Source organism: Numida meleagris, chromosome 18 (assembly GCF_002078875.1).
Source record: "Numida meleagris isolate 19003 breed g44 Domestic line chromosome 18, NumMel1.0, whole genome shotgun sequence".
NCBI classification, from domain to species: Eukaryota; Metazoa; Chordata; class Aves; order Galliformes; family Numididae; genus Numida; species Numida meleagris.
The window spans coordinates 7,954,402-7,969,918 of NC_034426.1; the positions used below are offsets into that span (position 1 = coordinate 7,954,402).

General features: G+C 43.9%; 1 protein-coding gene across 7 annotated transcripts in view; it reads right to left on the minus strand.

Moving 5' to 3' along the window:
* The window catches only part of BCAS3 (BCAS3, microtubule associated cell migration factor), a 312,898-nt gene that overhangs the window by 134,444 nt on the left and 162,937 nt on the right, over positions 1–15,517 (minus strand). The gene's annotated exons all lie outside the window — the stretch shown is intronic.

Genomic DNA, 15,517 nt, shown 5'->3' on the forward strand with positions numbered 1-15,517 from the left:
GCTCGTACACGGGATCGGAAGAAAATGGCATTTGAAAAAGCAAACGCAAAACGCACGCTGAAAAGAAAAGGCGAGTTTAAGAGCAACAAAATCAGCAACATCCACACAATAATCAGTTTCCAATGTCAGATCAGGAAGTCAGGCAGTAAAAGGAAAGATGCGTTCTAAAAAGAAAATACTTTTAGGAAACGGCAAAATTAAAGCGAGTAGATATGTAAAATAGATGAATGAAGACAACGTCTTCCTGCACCGAGGGAGTTGTTTAAGGAGAAACAGTGTCCGTTTGTGGCCAGCGATAATACTTTCCATTCAATAGAGTTTGCAGCTTGCTGATTCATATGATTGCAGGCTGGCGCCCTGCTGGCGAGCCCCCTCCACTGAAATTAAATCCACTCTCTTCAGTTATAAATTATAATGCTCTATAAACAACACTCCCACTGGGAACGGGGAGAGAGAGAGAGCTCTCTGCATAGTCCACTCACTGTTTAATGCTCTGCTCTTCTGCCACAAACAAGGGCTGTATGTCTGCCACAGACAGCACTCCTGCTGTAATTTATATACTGTTTGATGTTGAGAGCAGAGAAAGGAAAGTAGAATTGTAACGTGAGTCCAAGAGGAAAAGAAGTTGGAAGTGGGCGAGTGTGCAAGAAAGAGGAAGGACAGAACACACTTTATACACGTCTTTCAGATACATCGCTGCACGTATCCTTGCCCAGGAATATCCCCCTGAAACCTGGCAGACCGCTTAGAACAAATGAGATGAGCGCAGCCCAGCATTGTTCCGTGCCCATCAGGTGCTATCTCCAGACTGAGACCTGAAATCTGTTATCACAGAGAGCACAGGAAGCACCTCTGTGCTCAGGGGTTCACCCACAGCTGCCAGCAGCCCCGCACCCCCAGGCTGGGCTGCCGTGCATCCCCTGGAGCAGCACACCCAGCATGCCCGGAGCACAGAGCTGCTGCAGCGTCCTGCTTGCTCCCAGATCCCAGCTGGGCGAGAGGACACAATTCTGGCTGCTCCTCATGCTTTTTATTAGTTATTTTTAAATGAACGTGTGATAGGCACCCAACTGCTACGAAAACATGCAAAAATCAGGCTTTTTTTTTTTTAAAAAAGCAACAAACGGATTAAAGAAATGCCAGTGAAAATATTGCTGCTGTGGGAAAGATGCGGATTCCGAGTAAAAAGTATATTATTATCTCTAAGAACAGCCTGCATTGCAGAGCGGAGATGGTACTGGGAAATACCCCGTGGGCCAGCGAGGGCTTCGTCTCCAGCATAAAAACAGGACCAACTTCAAAGCACAACCCCCTAATTATTGTCAGGGAAATTTCTATCTACATGGTGAGAGAATGACAGAGTATTCAGGCAAACAGCTACCGGGAGCACGATGTCCATCGCTCGAGATCTTGATGAATGACTGAAAATTAGAGATCTGACCAAAAAAGCTCACTTCTGCTAAAGCTGGCAGCCAGCACAGGAAAGCAGGGTTCCCAGCATGATTTTCAGGAGCCAAGGGGCTGCTTATTGGCCCAAGTGCTTCTTGTTGTTGTTTACGATCGTACTCTTCCATTGCCCCAGACACCACCACCTCATCTTCCGTGTCTATCTCAGGAAATGACTGAGGAGCTTTTCATTCTGGGGCAGGGAAGGAGGGCTGAAGTCTCCTTTTCTGTGAGGCTGAACCCTTGCATGTCAAATCTGGCCTGGAGCAAATTTTCACAGCTGAATTATAAACCCTGTAAACAAGGGTTTATGATGGAAATGCTGACACAACCTTAATTACGAACAGCGTGAAGCGGGGCAGGCTCTGTAACACACACTCCTTCTCACTCCGAGTGCTCCGAATCTGCCACCCGACGAACAGCAAACCTTGCTCCTTGCTCTTCCTCTTTGACGCTCAAGCAAGAGTGCTGGGGCATTTATATCAAATCTGGTTGCTCAATGCTGTCCTCCAGAAAAGAAAAAACTTGATTTTGTAATAAAAGTATAATGTATAGCTTAAAAATAAATTAAATAAAGGAAACATTAAAAGATAAATGGAGCAGGATGCTCTATGGCTGAGGTAATTTGAGTGGAAAGGGAAGGAGGGAGTTTACATTAATAAATGATTAAAGGCCTTAACGAGGGCCTATCAGGTTGAACAGCGGAGCATACTTCTCCACCTCTCCTCCTCTAGTCCAGCTTTTTTACATTTGTTCTCAATGCTGATCAATATGGTTTTCATTTACTGATTTCCATAATGCCATATGTGATCTGCTAGCCTGACATAATGAAGGCAGAAAGAGAGCTGAAGTCATTTGAACATTCTCGCTTGCATGTCTGTCGCCAATTTAGAAAATAAATACCTACTGAGAGTTAGAGTTTCCTCTCGTCTTGGAGGAATACTGCAAGATTTGCATATGCAGATCGCAAAGCCTTTTTCCTCTTCCCTTTTTCTTCTTCTTATTTTTTTTTAATAGAGGAACAATGTGGAAGAATATTTTCCCCATGTGTTTTAGTGAGAAAGTGTTCCTATAAGGGAAAAAAGGCAATGTCAATACTGGATGAGACCTCTCACTTCCCTCTAGCTGAGACTGCTTGGCATCCCAACACGGTGAAGCTTTACGAGCACCCAGAGCGCTGCTGACTCACACCGACCCACTGGATGCCACCGGAGACAGCGTTAGTTGAAAAAATAAGAAAAGATGGTTTATATTAACGTTCATATTTTCTCAACATGCCAGCATCTTCACGAGCAGAGTTTAAATTAATGCTTAAGAGATGTAACACTTGTAAAATGAGTTCTTTTGCTCTACGAACTGTGAATTATGTTCATTTTGTAGCGAGTGTGTTAGGCAAACATGGAATCTGTTTGATAAAAAGCAAGAAGGCAGTTACCTCTGGGACGGCTGAAGTGGGATTCTGCCACCTGCAGAACATCACCAGCAGAGAACAGTGTAAGGGCCATACTCTGGCCATGAAAATGTAAATGGCTTACAACTGATAAACTTCACAGCCGGTTTATAGATGTTTGGCAGCCAATTTAGTTCTTTTTCTCAGTCAGATCCCATAGCAAAGGAAGAAACCAGAGGTTTCCAAGCAGCTTGCCCTTTGGTTGTAACCACCTCCTAGAGAGGCCTGACTTCGTGATTTAATGAACTTTCTGTTTATAAAAAGTAAATGATAGGTTAAGTAATGCACTTCAAAGTGTCACTGTTTGGGTGATTCCATCAGGACCCAAATTCATGGTTTTCTAACAGACCAGAGAGATGTGATCTTTCGAATTACATCATATACATTAGCGCACAACATTTCCTGACTGCTGTGAATAGTGGCCAGCAACACGCCGCGATTCTCCAGCTGGAGCACAGAGCTCGGCCTGCTGCGAAGCGGGGATCTTCCCAGTAGAAGTTTTGCTTTATACACACGACATAAAAACAGCAAAACTAGACAGAAAACTGACAGTGTGCATTACATTTAGGATCCAGGCTGCTGCTCTGGCTTTACAGATGAGCAAGTGAACTACGCTGTGGGAGAAAGGTTTCAGAGTTCTGCTGGTTGTTCAGTTAAACATCAAGCCCTAAAACTATCATTTGGATTGCTGTTAACAACAACTTGAAGCTCATCAAAGGTATCTGACGGAGAAAATCAATGTGTGTGGGGATTGGCGGCTGGTGACCAACCTTTCCCTCAAAACCAAACTTTTTTCAAGGTTCAGAAGAGCTCAGTTAACTCTTTAAAGACTCCCTCATTTCACCATTCCCAGGAGTTGCCAACTCTTTGTTTACAAGAAATAGAAAGCTTGAGAGCTGTAGTGTATATCGCACTTCTGCATCTCTCTTTGCCCAGAGTCAATGACAAAGGATTTCAGCTTTCCAATTATGATACTGAATTGACCTACCGGGGTTTCTGAAGGGATTTCGGGAATTCTGAGTTGAAAAACTTTGTTCTCACTAAATTAAGAAAGATTTAGAAATATGGCAGCTTCAGAAAGGGACAAATGAACCTACTGATCCCAAGCTGGGAAGCAAACCCTGGAGTAAACTTGACTGCAAGCAGCAGAAATACAAAAACCGTGCCTTGAACTGTAAACTTCTCACAGCAGTCTTACTGGGATTAATAAATCAGAGTTGTCGTGAGCCTGAAGAAGAGCTGTGCAGGCCCCGGTAATTGCAGGCTCCTGCCTAATAGCACGGAGCGAGCGCGGCAGCAAGCGATCCCAGCCGCCAATCCACAGGCTGCGATTAACCTCCCGGCCAATTACAGCCTCATTGGCAAAGCAAACAACGAATTATTGGCTGTTTAATCAGGCTTTTCTTCTCCCGCTCCGGCCCCTGTTTCTCATTCTGGGTTTTTTCCCTCCCCTTTTCCTGTTAGGCCAAAAAAAAAAAAAAAAAAGAACACCAACAAAAAAAACAACTCAAAAAACCCATCTGCAAACACCTGATACTCATCTGAGTCCTGCAGTTGTACAGTCTCGTTAAATTGTTACCACCTTTTCCACAAGCAGTTTTGGCAATTAACCTCGTGGTCATACACTTCAAAGGAAACAACTGTTGAGTTTAACCTCCTTGAGCTACCATGGATTCCTTTACGATTTTTCTTCAAACACTTTCATCCCGAACAAAAATGCAGACTGATAAGATTCATGTTTATTTTTCTATTTTGTCCCTTTATTGAGATGACAAATATCCTGACCGGTTCGCACTGCTCCTGCTCCCCGAAGCCCACGCTGTCAGCTCACACTGCTCCGGTGTCGGCGCTCCTTCACAAACACTGCCTGCTGGAGCCCTCCACCTGACGCATCCAACCCCTCCCTGCAAACCTCTCCTGTGTTTCTCACAATGCCCAAAGGCTCAGGAAACAACACACGGCCAGAATTCATGCTAAAGACAAAAGATGCCATGAGAAGTACACCCATTTGTACAACTCCACTTTTACTGGGAGACAGGACAACTTCACACGTGAAAAAAGCTGAAAATTCCTCCACCTCCAACGAGATCCCGATCTCTCTGACTGCTACTCTATGTTAGTACAAGCTCAGTTAACTTTTCCTTCTGTCTAAACTTTTGACTACAACGTATATTAATTTACCAGACTGCGCAGCTGCTCCTTAAGCAACTGGATAGCTAATGATAGGAAAGTACTGGAGCAAACGCTACAGGAGCGCGATCAAATTACATGGAATGTCCTCCCCCCGATTTCCATTCTGGTATTAGCACACATTTTTCCTCCAAAATAATCACAGAAATGTAAAATGGGTTTATTCTTAGGAAAAGCTTCCAGCAGAGAGCCAACAAATACCCCAAAAGTGTTGGAATGACCTTTTGCTACGGAGCACGCACACCGCGGCCACGCTGCGGCCGGACCTTGGGGAAGCATCACTTTCCTCCGGCCGCTCACTGCCCTGGGTGGGAGGGAGCGGCTGCAGGGGAGAAGGAACAAAATATTTCCCTGTGAAAAGAATGTAACAAAAGTTTGGTATCTGTCTTGAAGCGCAAGAACGGAAAGCATTTGGGCAAGCATATGGCATGTGTTTCAGCTTGTGAGGGAGAAAAAAACCTCGTGATGTTACGTGCAGTTCAGACCAAACAGAAAACTTATTCTGACTATTCTCATTTGTCAGAGGCTTTTCAAAACTAAGCAGATCTCTCCATAGCTCTGGATGTCAAAGGAGGGGGTAACCGGTGAGTGCTGAATTTACATTTTAGGCACTTCTAACTGCTTCCACTTTTAATTTTAAAATGCTTGTCGACAACGTGAAAAACTCCTTCAGTCAAAAAAAAAAAAGAAGAAGAAATTAGCACATTAAATGATACATGGGTCTGGTGCTATGTTGCACAGTTCAGTGAACCCCTGCACAGATCAGCAAGATGGCTGGAAATGTCTCTTTCCGTCTGTTTTTCATCTCAAAGCCTGTGTACTCAGCAGAGTGTGAAGAGTGCCTCTCTCCCCTCCGAACGCTCTCCTGCTCGCCCCCCCAAAAGACCCTGCAGCAGAGAACAGGAACTAGAGCAAATGCTTTTGTGAATTAAGAGATCTTGTGAGCGTAAATTTGGTCAGGCTGCTCCTTTCTGCAGGCCAGACCCGGCTGCTGCCCCAGGATGTGAACTGTCAGTTTGCATAGCTGGTGATGAGTTGCAGAACCATCAGTAAAGGTGAAGACGGCAGAAGCAAGAAAGATTCAAGACTGGTGGAAATCATTTCACAAGGAAAATTTCAGCCATCAGTGGGAGGAAGCTTTGAAAAATGCTGCCATTTCCGAGTCAGAACGAAGGAAAAATTAAATTACTGCCGGTGAGGCGAGCCAAAGTCGCATCTTCCCCTAGGGAGAGGTTTGATAATGGTAAACATTTGACAGCTGGCCTGAAGTTGTTATCTTGTTCTAACAGTTGTTATAGTCTGAATGAACATTTCTGATAAGAGAACAGAAAGAAAAACGCCGAACCATTTTTAATTTCTCACCTTCTCTATTTTAAGCTGTGCTGCCCAAAGCCAAACAGGTTTGAAGCGGTTTGCCACCACCAGCCCCATCACAGCCCTGCTGTGACACGGAGCACAGGGCTCCGGTGCGAAGCCGACGGCAGCGCCCAGCTGGGCCGGCAGCACGCGGCCGCAGCAACACGTCAGCAGGAATGCAGCGTGGCTGCAGCCCGCTCGGTTTGGGTATCGTGCAAATACCCATTCTGCTTCACAACCAGCAGCTACAGGAATTAATCACTGCACTGGAGTGAAATTGGGAAAACTCATCAATTTAAGAATTCGACTTCAAGGTCTACCCCAAAATCTTGTTTCTTTATCACTTCACCTCCAGCTGTTGATGGGCAACCACAACAGCAACTCGCTGCCATCGCTTCACAAAGAACAATTAGACAGCCAAGTTATAAAGGTAACAACCTTGGTTCCACCTGACCAGAGCAGGAACAAATGAAAACCAGTTCTGCTTAAGCAGAAAAAGTATGCTATCTTCACAGGAAATTTAATTATACCCAAGGTTTTTGTGCTCAGTTGTTGCTTGACAAAGCCTGTATTGAAGAGGGAACTACAGCTCTGCTCTGCACTGCAGCTCGCAGCTTGTCCTTTAGAAAAATACAGTTTGGATATGGAAAGTACATTACGTGGATGTCAGAATCAAACTGCCATCCTGGCAGCGAGACTCTTCTAGGGGGGAAATCAGGAATGTATTTCTAAGCTGTTTAACTAAGGCAGCTTAACCTCTCAGAACACGTACACTAAACATTTACCTCCCATTAAAAATAATTAAGATGAATATGTACCACGGTTATTAAACTCTGTTTAATGACTTACTGGGATGGACTGTTGGTAAATCTCCGTAGCACTGTGTACCTAAAGGCCCTCCTGCTCGTGGCACAGCGGGCACACATACCTGGCATGGGTCGAGCTGGCTGTCAGCCTTTCCCTGGTGGTACCGACCCCGACTGCAGACACACGATAATGCTCCAATTAGAGGCAGCGTGTAAAACTTGTTCCTTAGATACATAAATTAAGTCCAAAACTCTCTCTGTATCTCCCATATTAACAGGTAGAAAGTGTTTCATTACTTTTTTGAGTGACTCTACCCCATCTTAAAGCAGGAGTATATAAATTGATATTAAAGAATGGTATTTTGAGAATGTTTCAAAGTAAGGTCAAACTCGTATTAAAAACCTACTAGTGTAGGCTAAAATAACAGTCTGGCTGAGCAGCCTTCGGTGCATCTGGGTTCAATTACCTACTACATCCTTGCTATGTTTTCTACTAGCAAGAACAACGCAAGCAAGGCTTGGAGTTCACAAATAATGTCAAAGTTAGGTTACTCAGAGGAGGAACGGGATAAATCATCCAAATATCACAGTCATATTGGCAGACAATTTTTTCCCTTTCTTTCACTGAAAGCAGCACAATATTGCATAACAACAACTAAGGACAAAAGTCCTCACCTCACGGAGAGAGCTGAACTCAGCTGGAACGCCTGCTCTGAACGGGAAGGAGAAGCACAGGCTCCGTGACAGCTCAGAAGTCAGGCACCAGCCAAGCTCACGCTCAGGGCAAACAGCCCTGATTAACCACACTGTCACCCCGGTGGATTTCACTTTTTTCTGTTAGACCTAAGAACAATGAGGTTGGATTAACATTAATTATTTGCATTCAGCAAACTGCCGTGTGGAACCAGGACCAGCAGCAGGCTTCAGGGAGAACAGCGCTGCGCCGCTCCAGCCAGCTTGGCGGAGTACGCAGCTTCACCCCACCACGAGCACCCTGTGTCCTGCACGGTGCCAAGCCAGTCAGTGAGGAGTTAAGAGCTGGGGGGGAAAGGAAATGCTGCAGCTCACACCTAGGAGTGACACGGGGTGCGCGGGATGTGGGGCAAGGAGCCCAGTACAGGTGACGTTGGACAGAGGTCAGCTGCCAGCCCTGCTCTGCTCGGCCCAAGTTCTGAGGTTGTGCTTCCATCAGGCAGTAAAGTCGCTCAAAATTATGTCTGTTCTGGGCACACCGTATAAAATATTTGAAAGTGTTCTATTTAATACTCAGCAGTGCTATATGGAACATGGTAAAAGGCAGCAATAGGTCGCTATCATCAGAAATGCTTTTGTTTTGCACGAGGAGTTATTTAATCCATTCTGTTTGGATCAAACCAATAATAAATACATTTACAAAGTGATGAATCAGATCAAATTTAGAGGAAAAAGCATCTTTTACCCAGTCAGCCTTTGTCATAATACTTCCAAATTACACCATAAGGATATTTTAAATCATGTAATACACAAACGCCACATTATATTTATATTTATTATAAATTCATACTACTGTAACGTACCGAATTGTATCGGGTCATTTCTTATAGAAAAGCACCAGTATAAAAGTTTTATGCAAGAACAGGCTGGCTGTTGATTAATTTACTCTTGCAGACGAGGCCCCGCCGCCTGCACACAGACACAGCACGTCTGCACCACTCGCTGCGGGTCACCCAGCCCAGCACCCACGCGGGACGGCCCCTGCTGCTCCCCCAGAACCTCCCCCCTGATTCATTCGAGACTGATACACAGCGTATGCTTAAATACATGGGGTAACGAAGCCGTCTGCTACTGCAGGAACGTCCTAAAATTCTGGAACAGAGCAATCTTGGTTTGTGAAGAATATGAATACAGCCCCCCCGGGCCAAGCTCACAGCTACAGTCAGGGAGAATCCCAAGGAAAAAGTTATCCCTGGGCCGGTCATTGCTGGAGCTGGCAATGGTACATTTTCTGCTGTTCTCATAGAGTCATCAAGATTGGAAAAGAGCTCCAAGATCATGAAGTCCAACCGTCAGGCCATCACCACCATGCCCAATAAACTTCTGTCATGACTGCTCTCCCACTGGGACAGCAGTGTGAGTTGGTGCCCTAGGCCACCACGCCGGAACAAACAAGAGCCAACCAAGCTGAGGGAACATCCACATCCATGAGGAGAGAAACCTCACTACTCACTGAATCTCACCGCCGTAAGATTTTCTGAGGCCCAGTACTAGGATGTCTTTGAGGAATATCATCCCTCAAATAAGACAAGTTAATAAAGACTGAAACACATCACATACAAAAAACAATCACTGTCTTCATACTGAATATAATGGGAAGAATTCTGTATCGTCAGCTATTCAGGGGGAGGAGATGATGTGTTCTCTCAGGAGCCAGTTATAATGCCTGCAGTAAACCTGTTTCAGACCAAACTGACTCTCAGAATTTCATTTCTTCACTGCATGCTGGAACTGGGAGCTGTGGCAGAAGGGAGGTCGCAGGGTTTTGCATCTTATGAAGAACAAAGGGAAGCAACTTCAATACAACCTTGAAATAGACCTTCAGGCAGAACTGTCTTTTGTAAAAATTATATTCCTCTGACTACGATGTGTAAGTATCCGCTCTTATCTAATAAAAAGATCCTTTGAAGTAAGTGGTTCAGTTGGGCTGTGCCAATGCTTGTGTCACTAACCTAGAAGAAAGGCCCGCTGCATACGGTATGCAAGCTCTGTCTCATCTGTATCGCTCTGAACTATAAAAGCAGCAAGAATAAAACTAGAAGGGAAGCCAAGTGCTCAATACTGGACAGCAACTTTCTTTAAATCTCTTCAACTTTCTAATCAACTGCAGTGAATCTGCTATGTAATAGCAGCATGCAGTAGGTGCCTTTGCTGCATAGGTAACACCCCAAAATTGAGAAAATGCATCGTGGCTCAGTGGATAAAAGTAATATTAGAAAGCAAGAAAACAAAATTCCAGGCAAGCATTACCTGTGAAAGGAGACATAAATAAGGAAGTGCTTTGAGAAGGTATCTTAAACCTATATGAAATATGCATAATTCCATGTTATCACTGAGCAGAAACAGCAAAAAATTATACTAGTTCTGTCCATTTGCACGTTATTACTATAAATAGGCAAGTAAGTGACGCCACAAATAAAAGGCCAAAGATTCTCTTTATAGTTCTCTAGAAATTAGGGACTTAGAAAATCCTTCAGCTTTTTCAAAGAGAGAAGATTGTGCATCAGGACAGATAACTGTGTGATGCCGCATCCACACCTGAAGATCGTGGTAACGGTTTGTCCAAACCCTGAGTCAAAGCCTCCTGCTCGAATGAACAACGTAGAGACACCAATCCCAGAGACAGAACTTAATTCCACAACTTTGAGAACGCTCGCTTGCATTTCCAGAAGCCTTACATCACCCAGCAGAGAGTTTTACCAACAGGAAGATGGACCAAATAATCATTGCTCTGTATTATCTTTCCGTAGACTTCTTGCAGAGTAAGTCTATTGCACTGCTGAATGCAGATCTTGCCATTCTCAAATTAGCAAATTATTTTTAAACACTTTACACGTGATTATGCATAATGAATAAATAAATACACATTTGTGATGGAGAGATGTTACGGTTCAAAAAAAGCAATGCAACATCTTTCAGCTACCCTTTCTTAAAACCCTAATATGCTTGTGCATAAATAAAGCCCTTAGCTTGCTTGGATAGACTCTCACTGAGACGTGCCGATGGTGCTAATTCAGAGCAGAAAACACTCTTATTCCAGGCCACTGCAGTGAAGTGACATTTACCTAATGCAGCTATAAATTTCCTGATAATTAGTGGGCAGCTGATGGTGATGCAATCTGACTAGTGCAGCAATGCCAGCCCCAAACTAGCTCTGCAACACCCACAAGTTAATCACATTTAAAAACAAAAATTTCCAAAATTCTGAATAGTGCAATGGCTCAAAGACAAAGGCTGGTGCCATCAAGTGTACACCAGTTGCTGTGAACGTTCAATGCTCCAGATGCTGCTAACTACGTACAGCTCCTACTTACACTCAACAATTGTCAGTGTCAGAAGGCTCACACGACTTTTCGTTTAGGCACAACCAGCATTTCCTGAATTCCACACGATTGTGGAGCAATTTAGTTGAGTTTGCAGCAAATCACACACGATCTTTCACCCGTCATGGAGCACAGTCACCGGAGTTGTTTCACCCTCTGTGACCACCACACGAATCAAAGAAGTTCCACAAAATGATACTAAAGAATCTTCTTTTATTTTTCAGACGTAGTGCAGAAAAACTCCAACATTTTGGAAGTATGAGACTGATTAAACAGTAGCTGTAGATGTCTTTGTGCAGTAGGTTTATTTAACGCTGCAAGAACTACCATGGAAGTTCTAAGCAGATTCTCAGACAGAGAGAAAACGCAGACGTATCCTTTAAAATGCTTTCTCAAAACAATCTCTGACCTTTTAGGTGCATCATGACCGAGGCCAGTCAATCAGGGAAAGCCCCTCTCCCTGCTCATTCCTTGGATGAACTAATTCTTTGACACAGTATTTTAGAAGAAAAAATGAACTTTCTCTAGGATAGGTTCAAATACTATTCTAAAGCAAAGCTTAAGATAAAATTTCGTATGAGAGAGCTAATTAACGTTTTGTAAGTACTCTGAAACTCTTGTTGAATGCAAAGCACCATCCGGATGCCATTCAGAGCCCGATGTGATCCATGCTCTGAGCAGGGCGCGGGCTCACAGAACTCAGAGCCCTTCCAGCCCAAATTTCCGTGTCACCCTGTTCAGGAGCCGCCTCCTGCCCCTCAGCTGGACGGAACGCAGAGAGCGCAGGTTCCGGGGCACGCCGGCACTGCTCAGCGCTGCTCACCGCTTCTCTAAGAAACCCTCCCTCGGTGGATGGGCACCCTCATGTGAGCACAAACCTGACTCAAAGGCACACACAGAGATTAGGAGGGATTGTAACAGGCCTACCTAATTCCCGTGTGCACAGTGCAAGGGCCAATAAAGTCATGGAAGGTTTTTCCGTGCACTCAGCTTTTCAGTTCGTACGCCAATTACAATCCATGCTGATCTTTAAAAATGAAAAATCCCACAGAACTGAAAAGACAACAAGAACATTCCCAACCCCAGAAGAGGGTAAAAGCATTATGTTGATTCTTGTTTTGAATTTCTACTTAACAGAAATGCTGGACCATCTAGAGCCTACCAATATGCTTTTGAAATCTGGCCCGAGTTACGCACCCAGCGCTAGATAGGAACTTTCTGACCTCGCTCTGATTCAAAACTTGCCTGTAAGCATTACTTGTTGTCATTCCTTTCCCTTATTAAAAAAGGTAGTGGGGGAAAAAAAGATGATTAAAGATATCAAACAAACACCAAACCTCATGCGAATGGACTGTTGGAAAATAAAGTACAATTTAATGATGTGAGAAATTAGATGAAACTGTCAAGTTTAAAGAATCTTAAAATGGTTAACAGGTCAAAACATAAAAACTTCTTTATGTATAGAGTGAATATAAAGGGAACACGGTAAGTATCTGCCAAGGGTTAATTGCAACCCTGCATGAAAAGCAGTTAACAAGTGAGAGTTAGAACACCCAGGAGGAAAAGAAAAATTTTTCCAGTGCCATGAGAAATAAACAACAAGGGGGAAATATTTCCTTTGGCCACTGTTACCTCCTCTCCAAAAGCTCAGAGGAACAGTGGGAATGCCAAGGCCTGGTTTGCTCTTGACTCCCTCTGAAACATTTGTCTTCATTACCACTCTTTTTAATCAGGGCTCCTTCATGAGTGTTTCTGCTCAGCCCCCAAGGGGCAACTCTGGGCTGCGATAAATCAGCATCCATACCGCAAGTCACTAATCAGCACTCTCAGGGAAAGAATAACAGCAAAGTGCAGACCACTAAAGGCTTGGAGAAACCTGAGGGCTTAGTGGCCTCAAGGAAGAATGGCCTACATAAAAACAGCAAGGCAGTGAACCATCACTACCTTCTAGGCTTAGCGGGACTTGCACTCAGAGACATCATTTAAAAGCCTCCTGCGCACAGACTGCTCTCGTTGTACGAAGGGTGCGTTACGGACAGAGAGGAAACGTGCCACCACCCTTGTGCTTGGTTCAACGAATACAGTGAATTTCACTTCTACTTCCTACTAGAAAACACTCAAGGAAAAAAAACTTGGTAATGGACACCTCGTGCTGCAGACCTACAATTTTTGGAGAAAAAGATCTGTGTATAATAACATTGTAAGAAGAGGAAGGAGAAATTGCTGGAGGATGACTTATTCCCAGGAAACTCTCTTTATTATTCTTTTGTTTTTAAAGGTTATTTACAAACAAAACTCCTAAACAGCTGCCATCTTAAAAGGAAAATGTCTGCACGCGTTATCCTTACTCACGGTGTTCAACCTGCATCTGCTCCCTTTCAAACCATGCCCGAGGTTCCAACTACAGAAACAATTAATATTTCAATAGTCATTATTATTCCTTAAAATTGTACAAAATCCCAAGAACACATCCATGCTTGCCAAGCACATCACAGAAAAAATCCTGAATGCACACCCAAAACCTTTCTGCTTTTTCCCAAGTAGTTCAAATGCCAGCACCACTATGAAATAACTGAGAGCTGTAAAACCATACTAAGTATTGGCATCCAAATTAGCAAACTAAGCATCCTCGTATCCAATAGCTGTTAAACAAAAATCCCAGAGCAAGCTTTTCCAAAACCACAATTGCAGCCATCCACAATTTTTTCCCTGTTAAGAGTCATCTCTATGGTACCTGGAAACCTGGCCCGTGTAGATAAACGATTATGGCCATAGAAGGAAAGATCACAGAGAAAGAAGAATCTCGCACCGCGCCTACTTCCCCAGCTCGGCAGCGTCCAGAAATCACATCCACCCAGCGACCAGGCTCCCGTGCTCAAGCTGAGCATTAAATCCTTCCACAGCCCTAAACCAACAAAACACGTTTACCATTGTTTACTCATTTTCTTGATGTTTTGGGCTATATAAATTCTATTCAGGTTTAACTAGGAGGTCAAGAAGGGCACCTGCAAATGCTGCATGGCCAAAACTTTGAGCTCTGCTGATGCTTGCATGTGCTTCACTCTTTGGTATTTCTGCGGTGGGGTGTATAGCCATAGCATCTCAATTTCTGTATCTGACACAGAGAGAGCATTTTAACATGGTTAGGGACTCTAGGTTTAACTCTGATTTAAACTAAGGAAGGATAATGACCCAGTGAATTAGCATTAGTATGCTTCACTGCTTTCCAAGAGCCCCGTCAGGAGCGGGCTCTGCCAGGTACTGGCTGGCTTCCTCAGCACCCAGAGCAGCAGGAACCACACTGCTCTGACCCCTTCCTGCTGAGCCATTCCTAAGGCAGCAGAGAACCACAGGTACAGAGCAGCTTTGACATTAAGGTTTAATCTTGAGCAGGCTGAATCCCAAATGGATGGCGAGGAAAGAGATATAACCACTGCTATTAACTCGTCATGAACTTCTAAGTGATTCTAGGCTCACACCCAAGCTTCTTACATTTAAAGGGGTTACTGTGAGCAACATAAAAACATTTACTACTTCACGTTAATCAAAGTAACAATAAAAAATCTGCTACCTATGCTTATTAATTAATGTGTTTTTAACTTAGGAGTTACCTAAATAACTTCAGATTGTTAAAAGGAGCACACAGCATTCGGTCCAGGGAGACCAACAATCTGTTAGTACTATAAATAGGTGGTTCAGTAAAGTCAGAGATGAGTTGTATTAGAAGAGCTGCTAAATCAGAGCATGGAATGTAAGAAAAATATTCGCTACATCAGTCGTGCTACTTTACTTCAAAGAATTCAATATACTTCAGTGTTCCTTTCTCAAAGATGAAAATTGTCATTTAAGTTGTCTGGTCCCACTCCACTTAAATGATCCTTTAATTTCCTTTCTTATTTCTAAGCCCTCAGGTGGCTAGCGCAATGCTATCTGCCCTTGGTTGCATGTAAAGTTCACAGCTTCTTGCCTGATCTCATGATCCTCTCTCAAAACAGCACTTTCAGAAGCGTTTCCTGTCTAGCTCTGCCTTGCGTGATTTGCTCCTTGGCTGCATCAGCTGCCAGACCAAATCCCCTTCGTGGAAAGCCGGAGAACGCTCAGCGCGGCCCCATCCCCCTCCACCTAGGGCCTGACATCCGGAACTGACTTAGGAAGTACTATAATGGTTACCAAATTTTTGGGAACTGCCTTAG